The sequence below is a fragment of the Salmo salar genome, chromosome ssa18 (assembly GCF_905237065.1).
Source record: "Salmo salar chromosome ssa18, Ssal_v3.1, whole genome shotgun sequence".
Lineage (NCBI taxonomy): Eukaryota > Metazoa > Chordata > Actinopteri > Salmoniformes > Salmonidae > Salmo > Salmo salar.
The window spans coordinates 56540795-56566112 of NC_059459.1; the positions used below are offsets into that span (position 1 = coordinate 56540795).

A 25318-nucleotide genomic window follows, 5' to 3' on the forward strand; every position below is an offset into this window, starting at 1 on the left:
TAAAGAGAGAATATGAGTGAGCAGTGGCATGTTTCTTCATGCTCTAGCAAACCACGCCTCTGTGTTTGTCACAGTAATGCCAGGGTGTGAATATTCTCACATGCCTATTGAGTGAAACAGATGGGCTATATTTGTGTATGAGACAGACCGTGTTATCTTTATACTACTGGTGATGAAGTTACCACTGCTGTTGAATATTTTGGCTGCTCGCTACCCTCTTTGTATCACATGCCAATTAGTGAGATTCATTACCAGCTATAGACATCATGAGATCATTGTTCAACACAAAGAAACACCCTGTATGGTTATTCATGTATTTGAATTGTATTGTTTTAAAAAGAGGCATTGTTATGACCTGGTAATATAGCCTAAACTAATATCACTCATACGTCATATTCAAGTACAGTATTAGGTATACAGCACACTTGCATTAACCATTAGGTCTGTTATTCATAGGCACTTTAGAGAGCTGCTCCCCACAACTGATGATGGCAAATAAGTCCCTTAACACATTGACATAAACAACAAGATCTCACGGTTTGACTTCAGATTCAGACGTTTCCCCAAATGTCAAATTTCGTTGTTGTTTATGGGTTGTCACAGTGATCAGTTGAGCCACCTGCTGCTGCTGTCACTGGCACATCCCATTATTACATTTGGGCGTTAATTCCGAATGGTGAAGTTAGGGTTAAAACAAAAACAACTCCACGGTTAAATTTAAGCATTCATTCCGAATTGTTAAATTAAGGGGTAAGGTTTAACACTGTTGCAGCGATTAGCATTGCAATTGAACACGCGACCCTGTGATCCAGAGCTTGCGGCTTACGCTCCTCCACAATCCCTATCCACAACACCCTAGCACAGAGTTTCCCAACTCGGTCCTCGTGACTCCTAGGGGTGCATGTTTTGTTTTTTTCCCCCCTTAACACGGGCGTCAAACTCATTCCATTGGAAGGCCTAGTGTCTGCAGGTTTTTAGTTTTTCCGTTCATTTAAGACCGAGACAACCAGGTGAAGGGAGTTCTTTACTAAATAGTGACCTTAATTGATCAATCAAGGTAGGAGCGAAAATCCATAGACACATGGCCCTCTGGGGAATGAGTTTGACACAGCTGATTCAACTGATCAAAGCTTGATGATCATTTGACTATTTTAATCAACTGTGTAGTGTTAGGGCAAAAACCAAAATGTGCACCCCTTGGGGTCCCGAGGACCGAGTTTTGGAAACTTTGCCCTTGCAAAACCCAAGCCTACTTGATGGTAATAGCGCTGACCGTTGCCCCTAGTGACGGGTTTTGAAGGAATCTCCCGTCGACCTTGGGACATGGATGAACGTCCAATTTCGAAGTGAATCTTGAGAAACCTGGCTGCATATGAATCGGCTATGAGTGTTGGGTTACTTTCCAGTCTGTGCACTATGCTTTGTGTGGCTCTGCAGGCGGCACGGGGAGATAAAATAAAACAAGTGAGAGGTCAAACCCTTGCTCACTTTGTTTGGGTATCGATTCGCTGGCATCATTACTTGGTGTCTGGAGTGCAGGCAGGGGTTGCGGGTGGCCCAACTCCACCGGCTCTGTCAGACGCTTTCTTCCAACCGCCCACAGAGCAGCGGGGATTAGGACCGGGCCGGGGTGTTCTGGCCATTGAGTTGGTCTGCAGTGCAGCCTCACTGATTTGACCACAGTTTCTATCCCTCCCTGCTAGAATGTTGCCTGTCAGATTTAGGGCTTTGACTTGTAAGTCTGTCTGGAGGTTTTCACTAAAGCTTTTGACATGGCTCAATTGAGAAACATGGTGGGATGATGGTAATGGAGAGGATATACAGTACCAGTCAAAAGTTTGGACACACCTACGCAATCAAGGGTTTTTCTTTATTTTTACTATTTTCTACATTGTAGAATAATAGTGAGGACATCAAAACTATGAAATGACACATATGGAATCATGTAGTAACCAAAAAAGTATTAAACAAATCAAAATATATTTGAGATTCTTCAAGGTAGCATTCTCTCAACCACTCTTGGCATTCTCTCAACCAGCTTCATGAGGTAGTCACCTGGAATGCATTTCAATTAACATGTGTGCCTTAATTTGTGGAATTTCTTTCCTTCTTAATGCGTTTGAGACCATCAGTTGTGTTGTGACAAGGCAGGGGTGCTATACAGAAGATGGCCCTATTTGGCACTATACCAAGTCCATATTATGGTAGGAATAGCTCAGATAAGCAAAGAGAAACAGTCCATTACTTTAAGACATGAAGGTCAGTCAATCTGGAAAATGTTAAGAACTTTTAACGTTTCTTCAAGTGCAGTCGCAAACACCATCAAGCACTATGATGAAACTGGCTCTCATGAGGACTGCCACAGGAAAGGAAGACCCAGAGTTACATCTGCTGCAGAGGATAAGTTCATTAGAGTTACCAGCCTCAGATTGCAGCCCAAATAAATGCTTCACAGAATTGAAGTAACAGACACACTGTTCAGAGGAGACTGTGTGAATCAGGCCTTCATGGTCGAATTGCTGCAAAGAAACCACTACTAAAGGACACCAATAATAAGAAGAGTCTTGCTTGGACCAAGAAACGCGAGCAATGGACATTAGACCGGTGGAAATCTGTCGTTTGGTCTGATGAATCCAAAATTGAGATTTTTGGTTCCATCCGCCGTGTCTTTGTGAGACGCAGAGTACATGAACAGATCTCTGCATGTGTAGTTCCCACTGTGAAGCATGGAGGAGGCGGTGTGATGATGTGGGGGATGCTTTGCTGGTGACACTGTCAGTGATTTATTTACAATTCAAGGCACACTTAACCAGCATGGCTACCACAGCATTCTGCAGCGATACGCTATCCCATCTGGTTTGTGCTTAGTGGGGCTATCATTTGTTTTTCAACAGGAAAATGACCCAAAACACACCTCCAGGCTGTGTAAGGGCTATTTAACCAAGAAAGAGAGTTATGGTGCTGCATCAGATGACCTGGCCTCCACAATCACCTGACCTTAACCCAATTGCGATGGTTTGGGATGAGTTGGATTGCAGAGTGGAGGAAAAGCAGCCAACAAGTTCTCAACATATGTTGGGACTCCTTCAAGACTGTTGAAAAAGCATTCCAGGTGAAGCTGGTTGAAAGAATGCCAAGAGTGTGCAAAGCTGTCATCAAGGCAAAGGGTGGTATGTTGATTTGTTTAACACTTTTTTTAAATATTTTTTTGTATTTAAAAAAAAAAATGTACTACATGATTCCATGTGTTATTTTATAGTGTTTTATGTATTCACTATTATTCTACAATGTAGAAAATAGTTCAAATAAAGAAAAACCCTTGAATGAGCAGGCGTGTCCAAATGTTTGACTGGTACTGTATGTATGTGTAGGCCTACAGGTGTTCTGAGGTCAAACCTTTATCAGCTTGTTTTGATGTGGTTCTGTTCGTTGCATGAAGAGCTGAGCTGAATGTTGTTGATTTAACTTCAGCAATTATTTGAATATTGGGTAATGTGCTGCTTACTGTGCTCTTGTTGCGTGTCAGTTACTGATTGAGAGAAATGCACCATCCTGCAAATAATGTTGTATCTAGGCATATCCTGCTCGACGCACCTTTAGCTACACGTAAAATACATAGTCCCTTCAGTAGGCCTGGCTGATCAATCAGGCAATTAGTCCAAAATCCCAACATAATATCTTAGAGTTGATTAATCCCTATGCCAACTATAAAGTCAATGACATAACTATTGCACTGTGCTTGTTCAAAGGCCTGCTAGGATGAGTGTTTGTGTAACTGTCTGGATTCGACCCAGGGTCTGCTATATAATTGTTAGCCCTCTGAGCTAAAGCAGGATCATTAGCCCGGGAGTTACCCATTGCACGAGTATGATTCACCAATGCACCTCTGTTAAATTTGGAGTGAATGAGCCTGAAGTTGTTTTGGTGTTCCATACCTCCGCGGCATGAACAAAGGAAGCCAGCTGAGGTGGATGTGATGCACAGGTAGAAATCTGATCTCGCTCTCCACACAGACAGCCTCCAAGCTTTCCTCCAACCTTTCTCCTCAGGCATGTTACCCTACTCCTCTCTTAAAGCTTTGTGTACATGCTTGACATTTCACTCATCTCCAGGACCAGGGAGCGACTTCACCGACCTGCGGCAACACCGCCATGCCCCAGCGCCTTGTTAGGCACACTGAGCTTAATTAGATTCTTTGTAAAGGGCTGATTTATGCCCAAGGACTGAGATATGGTTGGGGGGGAGGAGAAAAGGGTGAGCGAGATGGAAAAAGAGAGAAGGGGGGGAGGGAGAATGTACAGAGGCTGATCAGTAGGATGTGAGAAAAAAAAAGCTAAATCCCAGGAGCGCAAAATAAACCAACAAAGAAAGTAATTACAGGTAGCAGCTACCCAGATGCATGTAGTCGCATCACTGCGGTACGGTTCACTGCTTCCTGTCCTCTCTACTTCACTCCCTTCTCGTTCTCTCCCTTCCCCTATCTCCTTCTTTCTCTACCTCCATGTCTCTCACTCTCACTCATGTTCCTGAGAGGAGAAATAGAGGACCTGTACAATGTCATCTTGTCAGTGCTCCTTTCACCTTTAAAGGGCAAAGATGGAACACCTGGGAGGGAGCAGAGAGGGAGGGAGTAGGGTGAAAGCGTAACAGCTATAGATCAATCAGCCAGGAGAGACATAGTCAATGAGGTAGGTGGGAGAACATATTAAAATACAGTGGGTGACCCTGTGGAGTAGTACAAGCAGACAATTGTGACTGTGTAGAGCCAGTAGTTGCAACAAGTGTGAAGTATACACTTTTCTTGTTTTGAAAGAATTGACAATGCACCTGCAGTAGAAAATGTGTTTTTACACATTTGATAAATTGTGTTTTATCACTGGATTACCTCAGTTTGTCAACATGCCCACAAAAACATTCAGACCTTTCTGGGCAATTTTATGCCAGCGGGAGCTGAAAGCATTTTTGTTGTCAGCTTGTTCTGGCAATTCTCACAAAGGAACTTCATTGGAAGGAGGGATGTTTTGACATGCTTTTTACATTTACATTTGTATCACAAACAATTTTTGAGAGAAATCATGATGAAATTGGCAATTTTAGGCCCTTTTTAGACCTATACATACCCCAGTAAGACCCTATGATCTGTGAACTGTACATGATACAGACATCTTGATGTCCTCCTACTCCTTATAGGTGAAATGCATATGAATTCATAATCTCTTTTTGACAGCATTCCATTTGATTTAAACAATGGCTTTCCATACATGTTTGCCCATGGAAGAATGTGCATTTTTGGAGAAGGTACTTTTTGCACCCGAATACCAAAATATTCAGGAGATAAAGGTGCTTAGTGTTACCTAATTTGGGATACCCCACAATACCATGTCTTCATCAATGGAAAAGATAAATGGTTTTGAGTTTGATACTTAAAAGCTTACAAAGAGTATTGTCAAACAATTTAATTTATTGAAGAAAAAAAAAATTCATTAAACCTTTTAATGTCAATTATCTATGTTTTTGGATATTCACATATGTTGTAGGTTAACCCACATTTCAGTTCTGACATGTTGGTGTTGTGCCCGCCATCAGTTGCGACACAACATGCTCTTGAATACAGGGTAGGTGTCATTTCAATAATAGAAATAGAATGGACCCATCCCTTCAGACAACTACAATTTAGCTGGTACACCATTTGAAATTTTCATTTAAATTTGTTTTACTACTACAAAGATGACCACTGGTCCACCCACTGTCAATTTGTCATCTTAAATGGTCAAGTCTATTGTATCCATCTTTATTTCAATAGATTTCCAGTATAATTTTAAGCAACAGATATTCCCATTCAAGTCAACATTCTCTGTGTGGACCCCCAACCATCTTTGTGGTACCATTTTGAAAGTTGAAATTTAAATTGTATTCCCATTTTAGTACATTTATTAGCCAAAGCATGACACCCACCCTGTATTCAAGAGCATGTTGTGTCTCAACTGGTGGTGGACACAGCACAAAACCCTTCAATTATGTAAAATGGGGTCAAAGCTACAACATATGCTAATATGAAGAAAAAAATGGGTTTTTTGGTAATTTAAGTGTTTATTTTTTTTCAACTTCTATTTTTTTGGCAAACCTGTTTGTAAGCTTTTAAGTTGTATCAAATCTCAACCATTTATCTTTTCCAGTGATGAAGACATGACTGTCTCATGGTACTGTATGGTGGGGTATGCAAAAGGGGTAAACTTTGAGTTCCTTTTTATATTTATATCAGGCCCAAAAAGTCAATTTCTGAGCATTACACAATTAATATTTTTTTTTTTTTATATTATTATTTTAGATATTTTTTTATTACATGTTTTTTTTTTACTTATTTTTTTGTATACTTTTTTTTTAATTGTTCTTAATTTATAAATGTTTAAAACATTTTAAAATATTTTAAATGGTTATATACATTTTTTTTTTTTTTTTGTGAGCTTGGGGATCCCTGATGTTAATATATCCACCATAAAATTTGTCGTCTCCCCCCCCAACCAGATATTGGTTTGTTGCCTCAGGGCAACAATGTGCTACGAGGGTACTGAAACACCAAGGTTTTCTATAGTACATATGACAATGGAATAAGGAAACCAGCAATATATGCATTAGAACAAGTTTTATTTAGACAAACATCAACCACAAATAGTTCCAACCAATTACAAGCTTTTAATGTCAAAACATCAAATAAACTACTACTAATTACAAGTAACACTTCATGTATAAATGTTTCTCACATTACATATAAACCAACATCCAAATGACTGTGTGGAGGGGTTAGCAAATATATGTGTGTGTGGGTTATTGTTTGAATCAGTGTTTCTCTTTTTGACAAGGCACACTCTGCTTTCCAATTCTGTGTGGAACCTCATGAAGCAGTTTCTGGTGGACATCACATTTCTGGCACTTGGCTTTTGGTGTACCTGTGCACCCTGGTACCTTGCATCTCCCCTTCTTTTCAGCCACAATCATCCAGTGGGCTGTGGCATCCAGGCGAATTGGAGCAGTGGGTCTTTTTCTCCTCTTATCCTCATACTCACCAGCAGTTGTGGAACTGGGACGACCTTTCTTGCAGTGACTCTTTCCAGTTTTGCATAGGCCTTCAGCGACGTATTGACTTAAAGGTATACAGATTCATTTGTTCCTTCTTTCTCATGCCAGTGCCTTCACAATCTCTTTGGTAGAGCAGCCAGGTGGTCACGATGATCATATCCAGGAAGTGGAACGCCAGCCGGTGGTACCACTTTGATCTGATTTTGTTCTGGTACAGTGCAATCAGTTAGTCAAGCAGATCCACCCCAACCATATTCTTGTTGTATTCTTTCACCACAGCAGGGCAGGGGACTTGGGTAATCATCTTTCACTTGCGATCCCACATGTCAACCTCAGGGATTTTTTTTTTTTATGGCCTCCCATCTATTCAATATCATGGTGTCAGCTACTTGGGACACTCGGCAGGCTTTGTTCCAAAACATGCGGGTGCCTGGTAAACCAAACAATGACATGTACACCACAATACCCAGGAGCTCCAATTCTTTTATAGTGAGGTTAAGGGGCTTGTTTGCATTACATTGTATCGCATATACAGTTGAAGTTTACATACACCTTAGCCAAATATATTTAAACTCAGTCTTTCACAATTCCTGACATTTAATCCTAGTAAAGATTCCCTGTCTTAGGTCAGTTAGGATCACCACTTTATTTTAAGAATGTGAAATGTCAGAATAATAGAGGTGATTTTATTTTATTTCTTTCATCACATTCCCAGTGGGTCAGAAGTTTACATACACTCAATTAGTATTTGGTAGAATTGCCTTTTAAAATGTTTAACTTGGGTGAAATGTTTCAGGTAGCCTTCCACAAGCTTCCCACAATAAGTTGGGTGAATTTTGGCCCATTCCTCCTGACAGAGCTGGTGTAACTGAGTCAGGTTTGTAGGCCTCTTTGCTCGCACACGCTTTTTCAGTTCTGCCCACAAATGTTCTATAGGATTGAGGTCAGGGCTTTGTGATGGCCACTCCAATACCTTGACTTGGTTGTCCTTAAGCCATTTTGCACATCTTTGGAAGTATGCTTTGGGTCATTGTCCATTTGGAAGACCCATTTGTGACCAAGCTTTAACTTCCTGACTGATGTCTTGAGATGTTGCTTCAATATATCCACATCCTTTTCCTCCCTCATGATGCCATCTATTTTGAAGTGCACCAGACCCTCCTGCAGCAAAGCACCCCCACAACATGATGCTGCCACCCCCGTGCTTCCTGGTTGGGATGGTGTTCTTCAGCTTGCAAGCATCCCCCATTTTCCTCCAAACATAACGATGGTCATTATGGCCAAACAGTTCCATTTTTGTTTCATCAGACCAGAGGACATATCTCCAAAAAGTACGATCTTTGTCCCCATGTGCAGTTGCAAACCGTAGTCTGGCTTTTTTATGGTGGTTTTGAAGCAGTGGCTTCTTCTTTACTGAGTGGCCTTTCATGTTATGTTGATATAGGACTCATTTTACTATGGATATAGATACTTCTGAACCTGTTTCCTCCAGCATCTTCACAAGGCCCTTTGCTGTGGTTCTGGGATTGATTTGCACTTTTCACACCAAAGTACGTTCATCTCTAGGAGACAGAACGCATCTCCTTCCTGAGCGGTATGACGGCTGCGTGGTCCCATGGTGTTTATACTTGCGTACTATTGTTTGTACAGATTAACATGGTACCTTCAGGCGTTTGGAAATTGCTCCCAAGGATGAACCAGACTTGTGGAGGTCTACAATTTATTTTCTGAGGTCTTAGCTGATTTCTTTAGATTTTTCCCATGATGTCAAGCAAAGAGGCACTGTGTTTAAAGGTAGGCCTTGAAATACATCCACAGGTACACCTATTGACTGAAATTATGTCAATTAGCTTATCAGAAGCTTCTAAAGACATGATGACATTTTCTGGAATTTTCCAAGCTGTTTAAAGGCACAGTCAACTTAGTGTATGTAAACTTCTGACCCGCAGGAATAGAAATACAGTAAAATAATCCCTGTAAACAATTTGTTGGAAAAATTACTTGTCATTCACATAGTCGATGTCCTAACCGACTTGCCAAAACTATAGTTTGTTAACAAGACATTTGTGGAGTGGTTGAAAAACGAGTTTTAATGACTCCAACATAAGTGTATGTGAAACATCTGACTTCAACTATATATTTGACTGCCCTACAATAACTTCCAGAAAGTTTTCAGAGAAACTGCTTGAAGGGGGGACATGCTATCATCAGATCTTGAAAGCAGGCCCTGCCATTCTGGGTAAGCATTGAAGTATGCATCGTGGGGTGTTCTCCACCGGGGTAGGCGTGGAACATAAAACTCTGCGACATCTCAGTCTCATTGTCAACAGACAGGCATTCTCCTTTAAAAAATAAAGCAGGAAGCACACATTTGAATGTGTCATACCCTTCTTCATCCACTGATGCGCACGCACACACACTACTTTGCTGACTGACCCCTATCTGACTCCTGACCGAACTGTCACTCAAACCTGATTCGGGATCCACTCTTCCTGACTCTCCTCAAGCTCACTGTCAAGAGGGAATGACCCTAACTGCTTGATAATGTTCCTTCCGCCCATTGAATGTTGTGTCCATTTCCTGTAAGTATCAGTAGATGGTAAAGTAAAAACATTGACTATGGTCATAATTATGCATCCGAGCACATCTCCACACTTTAGCATGATATTGCCCGAACAAAAGTGGTCTAACTGCACAATGTTGCCCTGAGGCAACGAACCAAAAAACACAGTTTTAGTATATAAATAAAAACAAGTATTTAAACAAATATACTTCTTTACATACTCATGCACATGCATTTGAATTTTTTTAATTTTTATATAAAGTTATTTCAGTTTCAACATGTTAAGTGATTTTTATCCCCAATTGTGTCTCATACGACTTTGCTTCCTGAAAGGACTGCTCCACTCGCAGACAAAAGGCCACGTTCACTTCAGCCCCTAATCTATTTGGACACAAACATGTCAGGTGATATTATATATTTTTTTTAATGTAAAAATTCAAGGGGTGGTGTGAGGTCCAAAAAGGTAGTTTGTTACCTGAGGGTTAATGATATTACCCATTTTATAATTAGAAATTGACATGGGTAAATTACCTATCATGGTCCTCCTTTAGGATTGCACATTCAGGAGATGGAGTTACCTTTGAATCCATTTTCCCATTCACTGTGTTGGTGGTGCTCATAAAATGTATCATACCTTCAGAATTAGCAGGGAGCCCACTCTGGAAATTTGAGGTATTTCTACAGTATATTGTTCCTAACAATATGTCTTAATATAAACAAAAAGGTTAGTTATGAGATATTAAATGCCCAGTACAGTAAAAAACGTGATTTCCCTGTTTTTGTATATATTTCCACACTGCGGTTGGAATAATACCAGAGCTCAGTCTGTTGGCATGTGAAAATTATGATAATGCCATTTTAATGTATGAGCTGTTTGAAATTTCAGCCTGTTTTGGTGGGATAGACTTTTGGCCTGCCTGGTGACATCACCAGGTGGTAAATTAGTTAATAGACCATTAAGAGTTCCAGACCTCTCTGCCATTAACTTCTAGTTTTACCCTACACCACTCCCAGACAATCCTAGGAAAATTCTAGCTGCCATGTCTGTCGGTGCCATACTCTTGGTGTCATTATACTCCTCATAGTGTGTTCTAAAATTTTTAGAAGACACTTTAAGGAGTATAATGACACCAAGATGTTGTACGCATCATATACGGTTCACAGATCATAGGGTCTTATGAGGCATGTATAGGTCTAAAATGGCCACTTTCATCCTGATGATTAAAAAAAAATGGTTTGATACAAATGTAAAAATCTTTTCTCCCAAATGAAGTTTCCATGTGAAAATGGTCAGAACAATCTGATATTTCTAAAACATTTTCCGCTGGCGTGGAATCGCCCTTCTATTGCTCAGTGTTGCTCTAATAGCTATACTGAACAAAAATATAAATGCAATGTTTTGGTCCCATGTTTCATGAGCTGAAATAAAAGATCCCAAACATTTTCCATACTCACAAATGGATTTCTCTCCAATTTTATGCACAAATTTGTTTACATCCCTGTTAGTGAGCATTTCTCCTTTCCCAATATAATCCATCCACCTGACAGGTGTGCTATATCAAGAAAGTGATTAAACAGCATGATCATTACACAGGTGCACCTTGTTGGGGACAAAAGGCCACTCTAAAATGTGCAGTTTTGTCACACAACACAATGCCACAGATGTTTTGAGGGAGCGTGCAATTGGCATGCTGACTGCAGGAATATCCAGCAGAGCTGTTGCCAGAACATTTAATGTACATTTCTCTACCATAAGCCATCTCCAATGTAGTTAACAAATTTCGATCAATGGCCATTTGAATGCACAGAGATACCGTGATGATATCCTGAGGTCCATTGTTGTGCCATCTATCCATCACCTCATGTTTCAGCATTATAATACACGGCCCCATGTCGCAAGGATTTGTACACAATTCCTGGAAGCTGAAAATGCCCTAGTTCTTCCATGGCCTGCATGCTCACATGTCACCCATTTAGGTATTTTATTAGGATCCCCATTAGCTGTTGCAAAAGCAGCAGCTACTCTTCCTTGGGTCACCACAAAACATGAAACAAGAACAGCTCAAGGACAGCGCTACATAAATTAAAAAAGCACACACAGCCAACATATGAATTCCAATACACAAACTATCTAGGTCAAATAGGGGAAAGGCATTGTGGTGTTCTTTTTTTATTTTTATTATTTATTTTTTTACCCGGTTTGCTGTTTATTTGAGCAATATGAGATGGAAGTTCCATGCAATAATGGCTCTATATAATACTGTACACTTTCTTGAATTTGTTCTGGATTTTGGGACTGTGAAAAGTCCCCTGGTGGCATGTCTGGTGCGGTAAGTGTGTGTCAGAGCTGTGTGTAAGTTGACTATGCAAACAATTTGGGATTTAACACATTCATGTTTCTTATACAAATAAGTGATGCAGTCTGTCTCTCCTCAACTCTTAGCCAAGCATGCATAGTATTTATATCAGCCCTCTGATTACAATGAAGAGCAAGACTGTTCTGGGCCAGCTGCAGCTTAACTAGGTCTTTCCTTCCAGCACTCAACCACACGACTGGACAATAATCAAGATAAGAAAAAACTAGAACCTGCAGGACTTGCTTTTTGGAATGTGGTGTCAAAATCAGAGCATCTCTTTATTATGCACAGACCTCTCCCCATCTTTACAACCATTGAATCTACATGTTTTCACCATGACAGTTGACAGTAACAAGTAATTTAATCTCCTCAACTTGTTCAACAGCCAGATTCAGCTGAGGTCTAGAACTTAGGGAATGATTTGTACCAAATACAATGCTCTTAGTTTTAGGGATGTTCAGTACCAGTTTATTACTGCCCACCCATTCCATAACAGACCAACTCTTTGTTAACCTGTTGGGGCTAGGGGGCAGTATTTGCACGGCCGAATAAAAAAACGTACCCGATTTAAAACTGGTTACTACTCTTGCCCAGAAATGAGAATATGCATATAATTAGTAGATTTGGATAGAAAACACTAAAGTTTCTAAAACTGTTTGAATGGTGTCTGTGAGTATAACATAACCTGAGAAGATTCCATACAGGAAGTGCCAGCCTTAGAAAATGTCACGTTACAGCAGAGATGCTGTATTTTCGATAGATGCAACAGAAGGACAAGAATTCCATTGGCTCTCAGAAGGCGCCAGAAAGTGGAATGACGTGTCTCCTGTCTCTGGGCGAAGAACAGCAGGAGATTTTGTGAGTGGTCAGGCTGGGAACAGTGACACTGGAGATGCGTGTTCATGAGAATTCTCCATTTTTTTTCTTTCAGCCTTTGAATGAATACAACGTCGCCCGGTTGGAATATTATCGCTATTTTACGAGAAAAATAGCATAAAAATTGATTTTAAACGGCGTTTGACATGCTTCGAAGTACGGTAATGGAATATTTTGAAATTGTTTGTCACGAAATGTGCTCGCGCGTCACCCTTCAGATAGAGACACGAACAAAACTGAGCTATTTGAATATAACTATGGATTATTTGGAACCAAAACAACATTCGTTGTAGAAGTCCTGGGAGTGCATTTTGACGAAGAACAGCAAAGGTAATCCAATTTTTCTTATAGTAATTCTGAGTTTAGTGAGCGCCAAACTTGGTGGGTGTCAAATTAGCTAGCCTGTGATGGCCGAGCTATCTACTCAGAATATTGCAAAATGTGCTTTCGACGAAAAGCTATTTTAAAATCTGACACCGCGATTGCATAAAGGAGTTCTGTATCTATAATTTTTAAAATAATTTCTGTATTTTGTGAACATTAATCGTGAGTAATTTAGTAAATTCACCGGAAGTTTGCGGTGGGTATGCTAGTTCTGAACATCACATGCTAATGTAAAAAAGCTTTTTTATTTTTTATTTAGATAAATATGAACATGATTGAACAAAACATGCATGTATTGTATAACATGTCCTAGGAGTGTCATGTGTGACTATTTTTGGCAGGGTACTCTCCTGACATAATCTAATGTTTTGCTTTCGCTGTAAAGCCTTTTTGAAATCGGACAATGTGGTTAGATTAACGAGAGTCTTGTCTTTAAAATAGTCAATGTTTGAGAAATTGAAGTTATAGCATTTTTGAGGTATTTGTATTTCGCGCCACGCGATTCCACTGGCTGTTGACTAGGTGGGATGCCTGCCCACCTAGCCCAGGGAAGTTAACCTCTTACATCTAGACGTTCCGCTAGCGGAACACCTGCTCCAATATCCAATGATAGGCGTGGCGCGAATTACAAATTCCTCAAATACAAAAACTTCAATTTTTCAAACATATGACTATTTCACAGCATTTTAAAGATGACTCTCCTTTATCTAACCACACTGTCCGATTTCAAAAAGGCTTTACAGCGAAAGCAAAACATTAGATTATGTCAGCAGAGTACCAAGCCAGAAATAATCAGACACCCATTTTTCAAGCTAGCATATAATGTCACAAAAAACAAAACCACAGCTAAATGCAGCACTAACCTTTGATCTTCATCAGATGACAACCCTAGGACATTATGTTATAAAATGCATGCATGTTTTGTTCAATCAAGTTAATATTTATATCAAAAAACAGCTTTTTACATTAGCATGTGACGTTCAGAACTAGCATACCCACCGCAAACATCCGGTGAATTTACTAAATTACTCACGATAAACGTTCACAAAAAACATAATTATTTTAAGAATTATAGATACAGAACTCCTCTATGCACTCGCTATGTCCGATTTTAAAATAGCTTTTCGGTGAAAGCACATTTTGCAATATTCTCAGTAGATAGCCCAGCCATCACGGCTAGCCATTTAGACACCGCCAAGTTTAGCCCTGATCAAACTCCGATTTACTATTACAAAAGTTTCATTACCTTTGTCTTCGTCAGAATGCACTCCCAGGACTGCTACTTCAATAACAAATGTTGGTTTGGTCCCAAATAATCCATCGTTATATCCGAATAGCGGCGTTTTGTTCGTGCGTTCCAGACACTATCCGAAATGGTAAAGAAGGGTCGTGCGCATGGTGCAATTCGTGACAAAAAATTCTAAATATTCCATTACCGTACTTCGAAGCATGTCAACCGCTGTTTAAAATCAATTTTTATGCAATTTTTCTCGTAGAAAAGCGATAATATTCCGACCGGGAATCTCCTTTTCGGCAAACAGAGGAAAAAATCACAAAGACGGGGGCGGTCAGGTCACGCGCCTAAGCCCACAGTCCCTTGATCGGCCACTTGAGAAGGGCGATAATGTGTTTCAGCCTGGGGCTGGGATGACGACATTCAGGTTTTTCCCGGGCTCTGAGCGCCTATGGACGACGTAGGAAGTGTCACGTTAGAGCAGAGATCCTTAGTAAAAGATAGAGATGGCAAAGAAGTTCCAGAAATGGTCAGACAGGCCACTTCCTGTAAAGGAATCTCTCAGGTTTTGACCTGCCATTTGAGTTCTGTTATACTCACAGACACCATTCAAACAGTTTTAGAAACTTTAGGGTGTTTTCTATCCATATGTAATAAGTATATGCATATTCTAGTTACTGGGTAGGATTAGTAACCAGATTAAATCGGGTACGTTTTTTTATCCAGCCGTGAAAATACTGCCCCCTAGCCATAAGAGGTTAAGGGTTTCAGTGACTTCATTAGCTGTGGTTGCTGATGCGTATATGGCTGAATCATCAGCATACGTGGACACGCATGCTTTGTTTAATGCCAGTGGCAGGTCATTGGTAAAAATAGAAAAGATTACCGGGCCGAGAGAGCTGCCCTGCGGTACACCACACTTAAATGTTTAAAATTAGGGAAGCTTCCATTAAAGAAAACCCTTTGTTATTAGATTGCCATATTGTGGATTCAGAGCTGAGGTTGAAAAGCCTAAACGCATGTTTTTTTTTTCAGCAACAGGTTATGGTCAATAATATCAAAGGATGCACTGAAATCTAACAGTACAGCTCCTACAATCTTATCAATTTCTTTCAACCAGTCATTTGTGTGAGTGCCCTTCTCTATAAGCATGCTGAAAGTCTGAATTTGTTTACAGAGAAATAGCCTTGTATTTGGTAACCCCCCCCCAACAGTTTGCTCAGAGCTGGCAAAAAGCTTAAAGGTCTGCTGTTAGAATCAGTAAAGGCTGCTTTACCACTCTTGGGTAGCGGAATTACTTTGGCTTCCTTCCAGACTTGAGGACTAATAATTTCCTCTAGGCTTAGATTAAATATATGACAGATAGGAGTGGCTATAGTCAGCTACCATCCTCAGTAGCTTTCCATCTAAATTGTCAATGCCAGGTTTGTCATTATTGATCGTTAGCAATTTTTCCACCTCTCCCACACTAACTTTATAAAATTCAAACTTACAATGCTTTTCTTTTTGAGCATGTTTGGGATGCTCTGGATCCTTGTGTATGACAGCGTGTTCTAGTTCCCGCCAATATCCAACAACGCACATCGAATGGGACAACAGGCCACAATCAACAGCCTGATTAACTCTATGCGAAGGAGATGTGTCGCGCTGTACATCAGATACTGACAGGTTTTCTGATCCACACCTGTACTTTTTTGTTGTTGGTGTTTGTGATCACCTGGGCATATCGGTATTCCCAGTCATGTGAAATCCATAGATTTAGGGCGTAATGAATTTATTTCAATTGACTGATTTCCTTTATGAACTGTAACTCAGTAAAATGTTGAATTTTTATATTTTTTGTACTGTTTTCAGAGCCTATGTTATCCTCATGCCCTGTCATCCCCAATGTCACAGTAGTGCACACAGACATGGTACTAAAACAGGAAGTGGGTTTTTTTCCCCTCTGGTTGGAGCTGTTTAGGAGGGAACACTTAAACAGGAACTTAGTCTGTTACACTCTACATATAATTAATTGGCTGCTTTGTTGGTATGATACTATTACTTTGGTTGGCTTTTTAAACAAGACATTGCTCATAGTGACCAGAAAAGGGAAGTATGGGTGAATTTGATACTGGACATGGTGACGAGAGAATGTCAATGGATCTCCGCACCTTGGTTCAAACAGTATTTGTCTTCCAAATAGTTCTGCGGGACTTAATTGAGCTTGCCTGGGTGTAAATGTAACCAACGGAGTAGTCTAAAAATGGCAAACCCCGCTCACCTGGACTGTCACTCCAGTGGGGTCAAACAAACACTCAAAGTACTTAAAAGAAAACAAATACTATTTGAACCCAGATCTGGTACCTCACTACATAGTGACTGTGCTGAACACCCTGGTATGGCGTTTTGAATGAGGATGTCCTCCTGGGCTAGTCAAGCCTTATCTGGCTACAGTTGGTGTATCATACTGGCTATGGCGGACCTGGTGGTGTCCTCTGCCCGCAGGGTAAATCGAGGCCACATTTGCATCGTGGGAAGTTGAATGATGGCTGGCAGAGTCCCTTGTTAGCCTCAGGGACCACGACAGCCCATCAACAACAGGAAGTTAATTTTGAAACTCTCAATTCAGCACTGCGGGCAGATCTAGAGAGACGGCAGAGAGAAATGAAAGGAAAAACAAGTGTCTCGGCAGGTGCCTTGTGGGTAGTTACCGTAACCAGGGCGAGACGTGTCATTCCTGAGTTGATCTGTCACTCTCGTCTCGGGGCACATTTTCTCGTCTCACACATCTTTCAGCATGGATAGAGGAATGTGTGTGAGGAGAACACTACATGTGAGAGAATGTGTTAACTGTACTGTCTTTACTCACTAGGTGGTTTGAATGATGAGTATGGAGAGAAGTTATCAATGGAGAAGGACAAACATTTTAACTCAAAGTTCAGGTAATCCATTAACAAAACACACACACACACACACACACACACACACACACACACACACACACACACACACACACAAAGCTAGGTTTAACATCTGGTAGAGGACAGAAGTTGAACAGGAAGTATCTGTAGAAAGACAAAGAAAAGCAGTCAGGCTTTCATATCACAATGCCTGCCATAATATACACTGAACAAAAATATAAACACAACATGTAAGTGTTGGTCCCGTGTTTCATGAGCTGAAATAAAAGATACCAGAAATGTTCAATTTGCACAAAACTTATTTCTCTAAACTGTTTACATCCCTGTTAGTGAGCATTTCTCCTTTGCCAAGATAAAACACCTGCCAAGAAGCTGATTAAACAGCATCATTACACAGGTGCACCTTGTGTTGGGGACAATCAAAGGCCACTCTAAAATGTGCAGTTTTGTCTGACAACACAATGCCACAGATGTCTCAAGTTTTGAGGGAGGGTGCAATTGGCATGCTGACTGCAGGAATGTCCACCAGAGCTGTTGCCAGAGCATTTATCTAAATTTTTCTTCCATAACCTGCCTCCGTCGTTTTAGAGAATTTGGCAGTACGTCGAACCGGCCTCGCAACCACAAACCATGTGTAACCAGCCCAGGACCTCCACATCTGTAAACAAACAACCCTCTGTCCATGGTGCTGAGACAGCGCAGTGGCGTTAGATTTTGCGTCAACTTGTCACTCAATCGTTTAAACTTTTTTTGCTATTTTTATACAAGTACACAACTGAGGCTGCACAAGTTTCAACTGAGGGGCTAAGCCCCCCTTTTGCCCCCTCGTGGAACCAGGCCCGAGATCACAGAACTTGTAATGGCCCTTGTCTGCAGCGATTGTGAGCACTGTGTCTCGGGCGAATGTGGACATGGGTGATTATACACGCAGTTTGGACAAATCCTTGTCATTGACAGGGATGGGTGTGGGTTTCAAGGGTTGATAAACTGTTGTTCCTGGAGTTGATTTCAGTGCCAGCGCGTAGGAGGATGTTGATGCAGCTCCCCCGATGTGGCCAGGTTGAGAGGAGTGTAGTCTGAAACGTTATGGTGGTCCTTGTTGGCCCCGCACAGCAGTAACCGCTTTACCAGTTGGAAGGAATGGACCACAGGTTAGTCAATCCACACAACACCTTTGGGGAATTTCCACTGAGGACATACCCCAGTGTTTTACCAAAAAGGTAACAAGTAACTGATGTGGTGTTGCGAGAAGAATGTGTTTTAATGAAAAGCAGCACCTCTTGTCTTCCTACAGAGCAGGCCAGGGAGAGGTGTGCTTTTGGTTCTCTCGGACTGGGATTCGATGTCCCCTCCTTTATCCAGCAGGATCTCCACCACGCCAACATGACCCAATGTAGCAGCTGGATCAGAGGAGTGAAACCTGGGGACAGACAGTTAGATTACCCTCCAACACCAACATACACAGAGACTCCCACTTCTACACACATTATCAAGTTGCCTGAAAAATGTACATAAAAATATAGCTGCTGTACATGGTGTGACGTATGTGCATCGATGTCCACTAGGCTTGGGCTGTATACCGGGATATTTGACGGTGTCGTCGGTCTGGTTTTTCATTACTGTTAGGACTGTTTGTATACTCTTATATTCAAAAGTTCACAACAATGCGAACAAAGTGAGGTGATCAAATTACACTTCTCTTGATAGGAGGAAGGGAAAGGGGTTGGTCCATATAGCTTGCAAACTTTTGCGGCGATAACGCGTGACCTCTTCCATCTTTTTAGTTAGAGAAGGGAGACAGTGGAAATGGAGTGAGAACGGCCGATCTGGTGTTAGGGGCAGTGCCATTTAAGTGATTTGCCTGAAGGATAGAACGGCAAAGGAAGGCAATACACCAAATCGGCGCTCCCACCTCAGGGTACACCACCCTCTGACCTATGCACACCTCAGGACCACAAGCAATGGGGCTGGGTCCTCCTGCTAAACCAGTATTGTTGTTATTTATATTATTTGTTATTTAATTGTTTTGTTATATTTTGACATTTAAAAAAAAATATTGTCCTATTTTGAAAGGCAGCTACTGGTAATTCTTAAGACTGTTTATATTTTGTTGCTTATTATGTGCAATATTCAATTGGTCTTATTGTTGTAATTGTGTTTTACAATACGGGGTCAAGTATTTGTTTCCACCCTTTTAGGTTTAGGGTAGGCATTTGCAATTTGGTAGTGCTGAGCAATTAGTTATTTTTGAGGTCTATTCGATTCTTAAAAAATAATGACCAAATATATTTTGTAATGCATTATGAAATAATGACAATGATTTTAGTGCTTTTTTAATGGAAATTCCAAAGCCCAAAATAGTGCACATTCAATTGCCAAAACATTCCAGTCTCGCTGTCCGGTCCACCATTGGGTAGATGTCAATAGGAAATTACTATGACGTAATCAAATATTTCAGTTGTGTACATTACTTAGTTTTATATTTGATTAGATTTTTTTATTCCTTAGTCATCATCTCTGCACTGGTAGTAGCCGTCAGCCTACTTTCTTGAACTGTCTCTGTCCCTTCTTGTACACTTTAAAGGGGCTTTTTTCTTTCTTTCCCCCCTAATAAAATAAATATTTATGACATACTGACATTGAATTGTGGAATCAGTGTAGTAAAATAGTTTCACATCAGTCCAAAATACCACACTATGTAAACAATTACAAAATACGTGTTCAATAGATTGTTTCTAGTTGACAAACATTTTTCACTGGTAACATCAGGTATATATTTAGAAATCAAGCTATTACACTGGTAGAATATATGGATAATCTTAAAGGAGATCTCCTTTACTTTATTTGTCACCATAAATCTGTGTGGAGTGAGCCAAGCACAGTGCCAGTTCAAATCAAATAATGAAGGCCAACAAAATATAGCAAAAGGAATAGAATTCCTGTCGCAAATATCCCTTAAGCAATTAAGGAAAATCGTGCCAGAGGGGAGGGCTGCCGTTTTTAACGGCTCTTAAAGAACCGTGCAATTTTAAAATTTTTGCGCGTTGTTCGTGACTTGTTTTATACATAATGTTGCTGCTACCGTCTCCTATGACCGAAAAGAGCTTCTGGACATCAGAACTGGGATTACTCACCTCAAATTGGACTAAGAGTTCCTCAATGAGTTGGACGGGAGGGATGTACTACTACTACTACTACTACTACTACAGACACCCGACCAGGCCCAGATGGAAAATGAAACAGAGATTTCGTGGAAGGAGATCAGGGTGTCTTGTTAGGATCACGCGGCAAGTGGCTAATCTGCCCTTGCCTTCCATCCTGCTAGCTAACGTTCAATCGCTGGAAAATAAATGGGACGAACTGAATGCACGTATATCCTACCAACAGGACATTAAAAACTAATATTATGTTTCCCCGAGTTGTGACTGAACGCTGACGTTAAGAACATACAACTGGTGGATTATACACTATCGGCAGGACAGAACAGCAGCCTCTGGTAAGACACAGGGCGGTGGTCTAGAATTGTTTTATATATAAAAACAGCTGGTGCACTATCTAAGGAAGTCCTGAGGTTTTGCTCGCCTGCGGTAGCGTGGTCTACAGCTTATCATGAGAAACTCTCTAGGTAGATGGAGTATATCTGTATTTTTCGTAGCTGTCTACATACCACCACAGACCGAGGGTGGCACTAAAACCGTACTCAATGAGCTGTATACCGCCATAAGCAAACAGGAAAACGTTCATCCAGAGGCGGCACTCCTAGTGGCCGGGGACTTCAATGCTGGGAAACTTAAATCAGTTTTACCGAATTTCTATCAGCATGTTAAATGTGCAACCAAAGGATACAAAATTCTAGACCACCTTTACTCCACACACAGAGACGTGTACAAAGCTCCCTCTCGCGCCCTCCATTTGGAAAATCTGACCATAACTCTATCCTCCTGATTCCTACTTACAAGCAAAAATGAAAGCAGGAAGCACCAGTGACTCGGTCAATTAAAAAAAAGTGGTCAGATGAAGCAGATGCTAAACTACAGGACTGTTTTGCTAGCACAGACTGGAATATGTTCCGGAATTCTTCCCGATGGCATTGAGGAGCACACCACATCAGTCACTGGCTTATCAATAAGTGCATTGACGACGTCGTCTCCACAGTGACTGTACGTACATACCCCAACCAGAAGCCATGGATTACAGGCAACATTCGCACTGAGCTAAAGGGTAGAGCTGCTGCTTTCAGGGAGTGGGACTCTAACCCAGATGCTTACAAGAAATCCTGCTATGGCCTCCGACGAACCATCAAACAGGCAAAGCGCCAATACAGGACTAAGATCGAATCGTACTACACCGGCTCCAATGCTTGTATGTGGCAGGGCTTGCAAATTATTACAGACTTCAAAGGGAATCACAGCTGAGAGCTGCCCAGTGACACGAGCCTACCAGACGAGCTAAATAACTTCTATGCTTGCTTCGAGGCAATTAACACAAACATGCATGAGAGCATCAGCTGTTCCAGACTGTGTGATCATGATCTCCGCAGCCGATGTGAGTAAGACCTTTTTAAACAGGTCATCATTCACAAGGCCGCTGGGCCAGACGGATTCCCAGGACGTGTACTCCAAGCATGCGCTGACCAACAAGCAAGTGTCTTCACTGACATTTTCAACCTCTCCCTGTGAGTCTGTAATACCAACATGTTTCAAGCAGACCACCATAGTCCCTGTGCCCAAGAACACTAAGGTAACCTGCCTAAATGACTACTGACCCTTAGCACTCACGTCTGTAACCTTGAAAGGCTGGTAATGGCTCACATCAACACCATTATCCCAGAAACCTTAGACCCACTCCAATTTGCATACCGCACCAAGAGATTTACAGATGATGCAATCTCTGTTGCACTCCACACTGCCCTTTCCCACCTGGACAAAAGGAACACCAATGTGAGAATGCTATTCATTGACTACAGCTCAGCTTCAACACCGTAGTGCCCTCTAAGCTCATCACGTATCTAAGGACCCTGGGACTAAACGTCTCCCTCTGCAACTGGATCCTGGACTTCCTGATGGGCCACCCCCATGTGGTAAAGGTAGGTAACAACACATTCACTACGCTGATTCTCAACATGGGGGCCCCTCGGGTGCGTGCTCAGTCTCCTCCTGTACACCCTGTTCACTCTTGACTGCGCAACTCCAACACCATCATTGTTTGCTGATGACAACAGTGGTTGGCCTGATCACCGGCAATGATGAGACAGCCAATAGGGAGGAGGCCAGAGACCTGACCGTGTGGCGCAAAGACAACAACCTCTCCCTCAATGTGATCAAGACAAAGGAGATGATTGTGGACTCAGGAAAAGGAGGACTGAGTACGCCCCTATTCTCATCGATGGGGCTGTAGTGGAACAGTTTGAGTGCTTCAAATTCCTTGGCATCCACATCAACAAACTAACGTGGTCCAAGCACATGAAGACGGTCGTGAAGAGGGCACAACAAAACCTACTCCCCCTCAGGAGAATTGGCACGGGTCCTCAGATCCTCAAAAGGTTTTACAGCTGCACCATCGAGAGCATCCTGACTGGTTGCATCACTGCCTGGTATGGCAACTGCTCGGCCTCCAACCGCAAGTCACTACAGAGGGTAGTGTGTACGGCCCAGTACATCACCTGGGCCAAGCTTCCTGCCATCCAGGACCTCTATACCAGGCGTTGTCAGAGGAAGGCCCTACAAATTGTCAAAGACTCCACCTACCCTAGTCATAGACTGTTCTCTCTGCTACCGCATGGCAAGCGGTACCGGAGCGCAAAGTCTAGGTCCAAGAGGCTTCTAAACAGCTTCTACCCCCCCCCAAGCCATAAGACTTCTGAACAGCTAATCAAATGGCTACCCAGACTATTTGCATTGCCCCCTCTTCTATGCTGCTTCTACTCTGTTATTATCTGCACTACCATTCAAAAGTTTGGGGCCACTTTAGAAATGTCCGTGGTTTTGAAATAAAAGCAACAAGATTTTGTCCATTTAAGATGACAACATCAAATTGGTCAGAAATACAGTGTAGACATTGTTAATGTTGTAAATGACTATTGTAGCTGGAAACAGCTTTTTATTTTTTTTATAAAAAAATGGTATATCTACATAGGTGTACAGAGGCCCATTATCAGCAACCATCACTCCTGTGTTCCAATGGCACGTTATTAGCTAATCCAAGTTTATCATTTTTAAAAGGCTAATTGATCATTAGAAAATTGCAAAAGGGTTATGTTAGCACAGCTGAAAACAGTTCTGATGTAATAAAGCAATAAAACTGGCCTTATTTAGTTGAGTATCTGGAGCATCAGCATTTGTGGGTTCGATTACAGGCTCAAAATGGCCAGAGAAAAAAGACCTGAAACTCGTCAGTCTATTCTGAGAAATGAAGGCTATTCCATGCGAGAAATTACCAAGAAATTGAAGATCTGGTACAATGCTGTGTACTACTCCCTTCACAGAACAGTGCAAACTGGCTTTAACCAGAATAGAAAGAGGAGTGGGAGGCTTTTATAAAAGGTATAGCTTTTATAAAAGTGTCATTCCTTGCTTGAAACCTTGAAGTTGTATCTTTCCATAAATTCTCTCCGTGGAAATAGATTCTCACTAATACTATCTAATTGGCTGACAAGAACCAATGTTTTTCTAGAACCAATTATGGTAAAATAAAATTTTGTTTCTACGTATTATTGACTCATTATTCCATATAAAACATTTGACGTGAAAAGTTGTTTATACAGCAATGCCGCCAATTTCACAGGAAGCTTACCCACAATATAAGGACATTGTAGTAAAAAATGAAAACCTCAGTTAAAAAAAAACATAAGGTACAATATTCCAAAAACTGAGATTTTCTTTTTGAAAGTACCTTTTTAACCCAGTTGACTTTTGAAATCTGATTTAAAGAGAGTGAAGTCTAAGATATTTAGACCACCATCTCACAAACCCTGTTGGTGATTAACATCTCTTTTATCTTATGTGGCTTGTTTTTCCATATGAAGTTGTACAATAGCCTATCTAAGGTATAGCAAGTGCATTTGGGAATGTCAATAGCTAGCCCCTCAGCTTTGTATAAAAGAACCCTCATTTGAAGATTTAAATCTCTCCCTAACCATGAGGATAATTTTATTTTTGATAGATTAAAATCAATCACAGCCTTAAGATTTTTGGCCAATAAAATATATATATATAATTTTTTTATTTTATTTTTTTGACACCTCCTTTAAGAACAAACACCTCACATTTGGAAAAATGTAATACCAAACCTGAGATTTTGGAGAACTGCTTCGCAATATCCAATGCCAATCTAGCTTGTGACACATTAAAAAAGTGAGATGTTACCTTGAGCTCTCTGGCCTGGAATGTAATGCCTTCAAATGGACTTTGTTAAACAAATGAGCATAAGGTTTGAGATACTAACAAAGGTGAGATTGGACAACCTTGTCGTATTCCTTTGTAAATGTTAAACCTTGAGGATGTTCCATGAGTTTGATACAGCTATTGCCACCATTATACAGAGTTCTAATCAATAACAAAAATGACCAAACTTCAAATGCTTAAGACAATCAAAGATAAAATTGTGACATGGTATCAAATGCTTTCTGAAAATCCAAAAATAAGATGACAGGGAAGTCATCCAATAGATCACAATACTCAAACAAATATAACACCAGCCTCAGATTATTAGATATATGGCGCCCTTTCATAAACCCTGATAGACATTCATCAATCAGATCATTCAAGCCAGACTTTAACCTTTTCTCAACGATTGAAGCTATCATTTTGTAGTCGTAATTGAACGCCAATTATCAATAATTAAGAGCTCCTTATGTGGTTTAGGTATAAGAGTAATAACCCCTTGCTTCAGAGGCAGGTGGTTCTCCCTTTATAGCCTCAAAGGT

General features: G+C 41.0%; 1 protein-coding gene across 4 annotated transcripts in view; it reads left to right on the plus strand.

Moving 5' to 3' along the window:
- The window catches only part of LOC106577535 (RAS guanyl-releasing protein 2), an 88507-nt gene that overhangs the window by 1187 nt on the left and 62002 nt on the right, over positions 1–25318 (plus strand). The window contains exon 2 of one of the 4 annotated variants that reach the window (XM_014155647.2): positions 17346–17415. The exons of the other annotated variants lie outside the window; for them this stretch is intronic. The gene's annotated coding sequence lies outside the window, so the exon portion shown is untranslated. The remainder of the gene's footprint in view (positions 1–17345; positions 17416–25318) is intronic. 4 annotated transcript variants of the gene reach the window in all.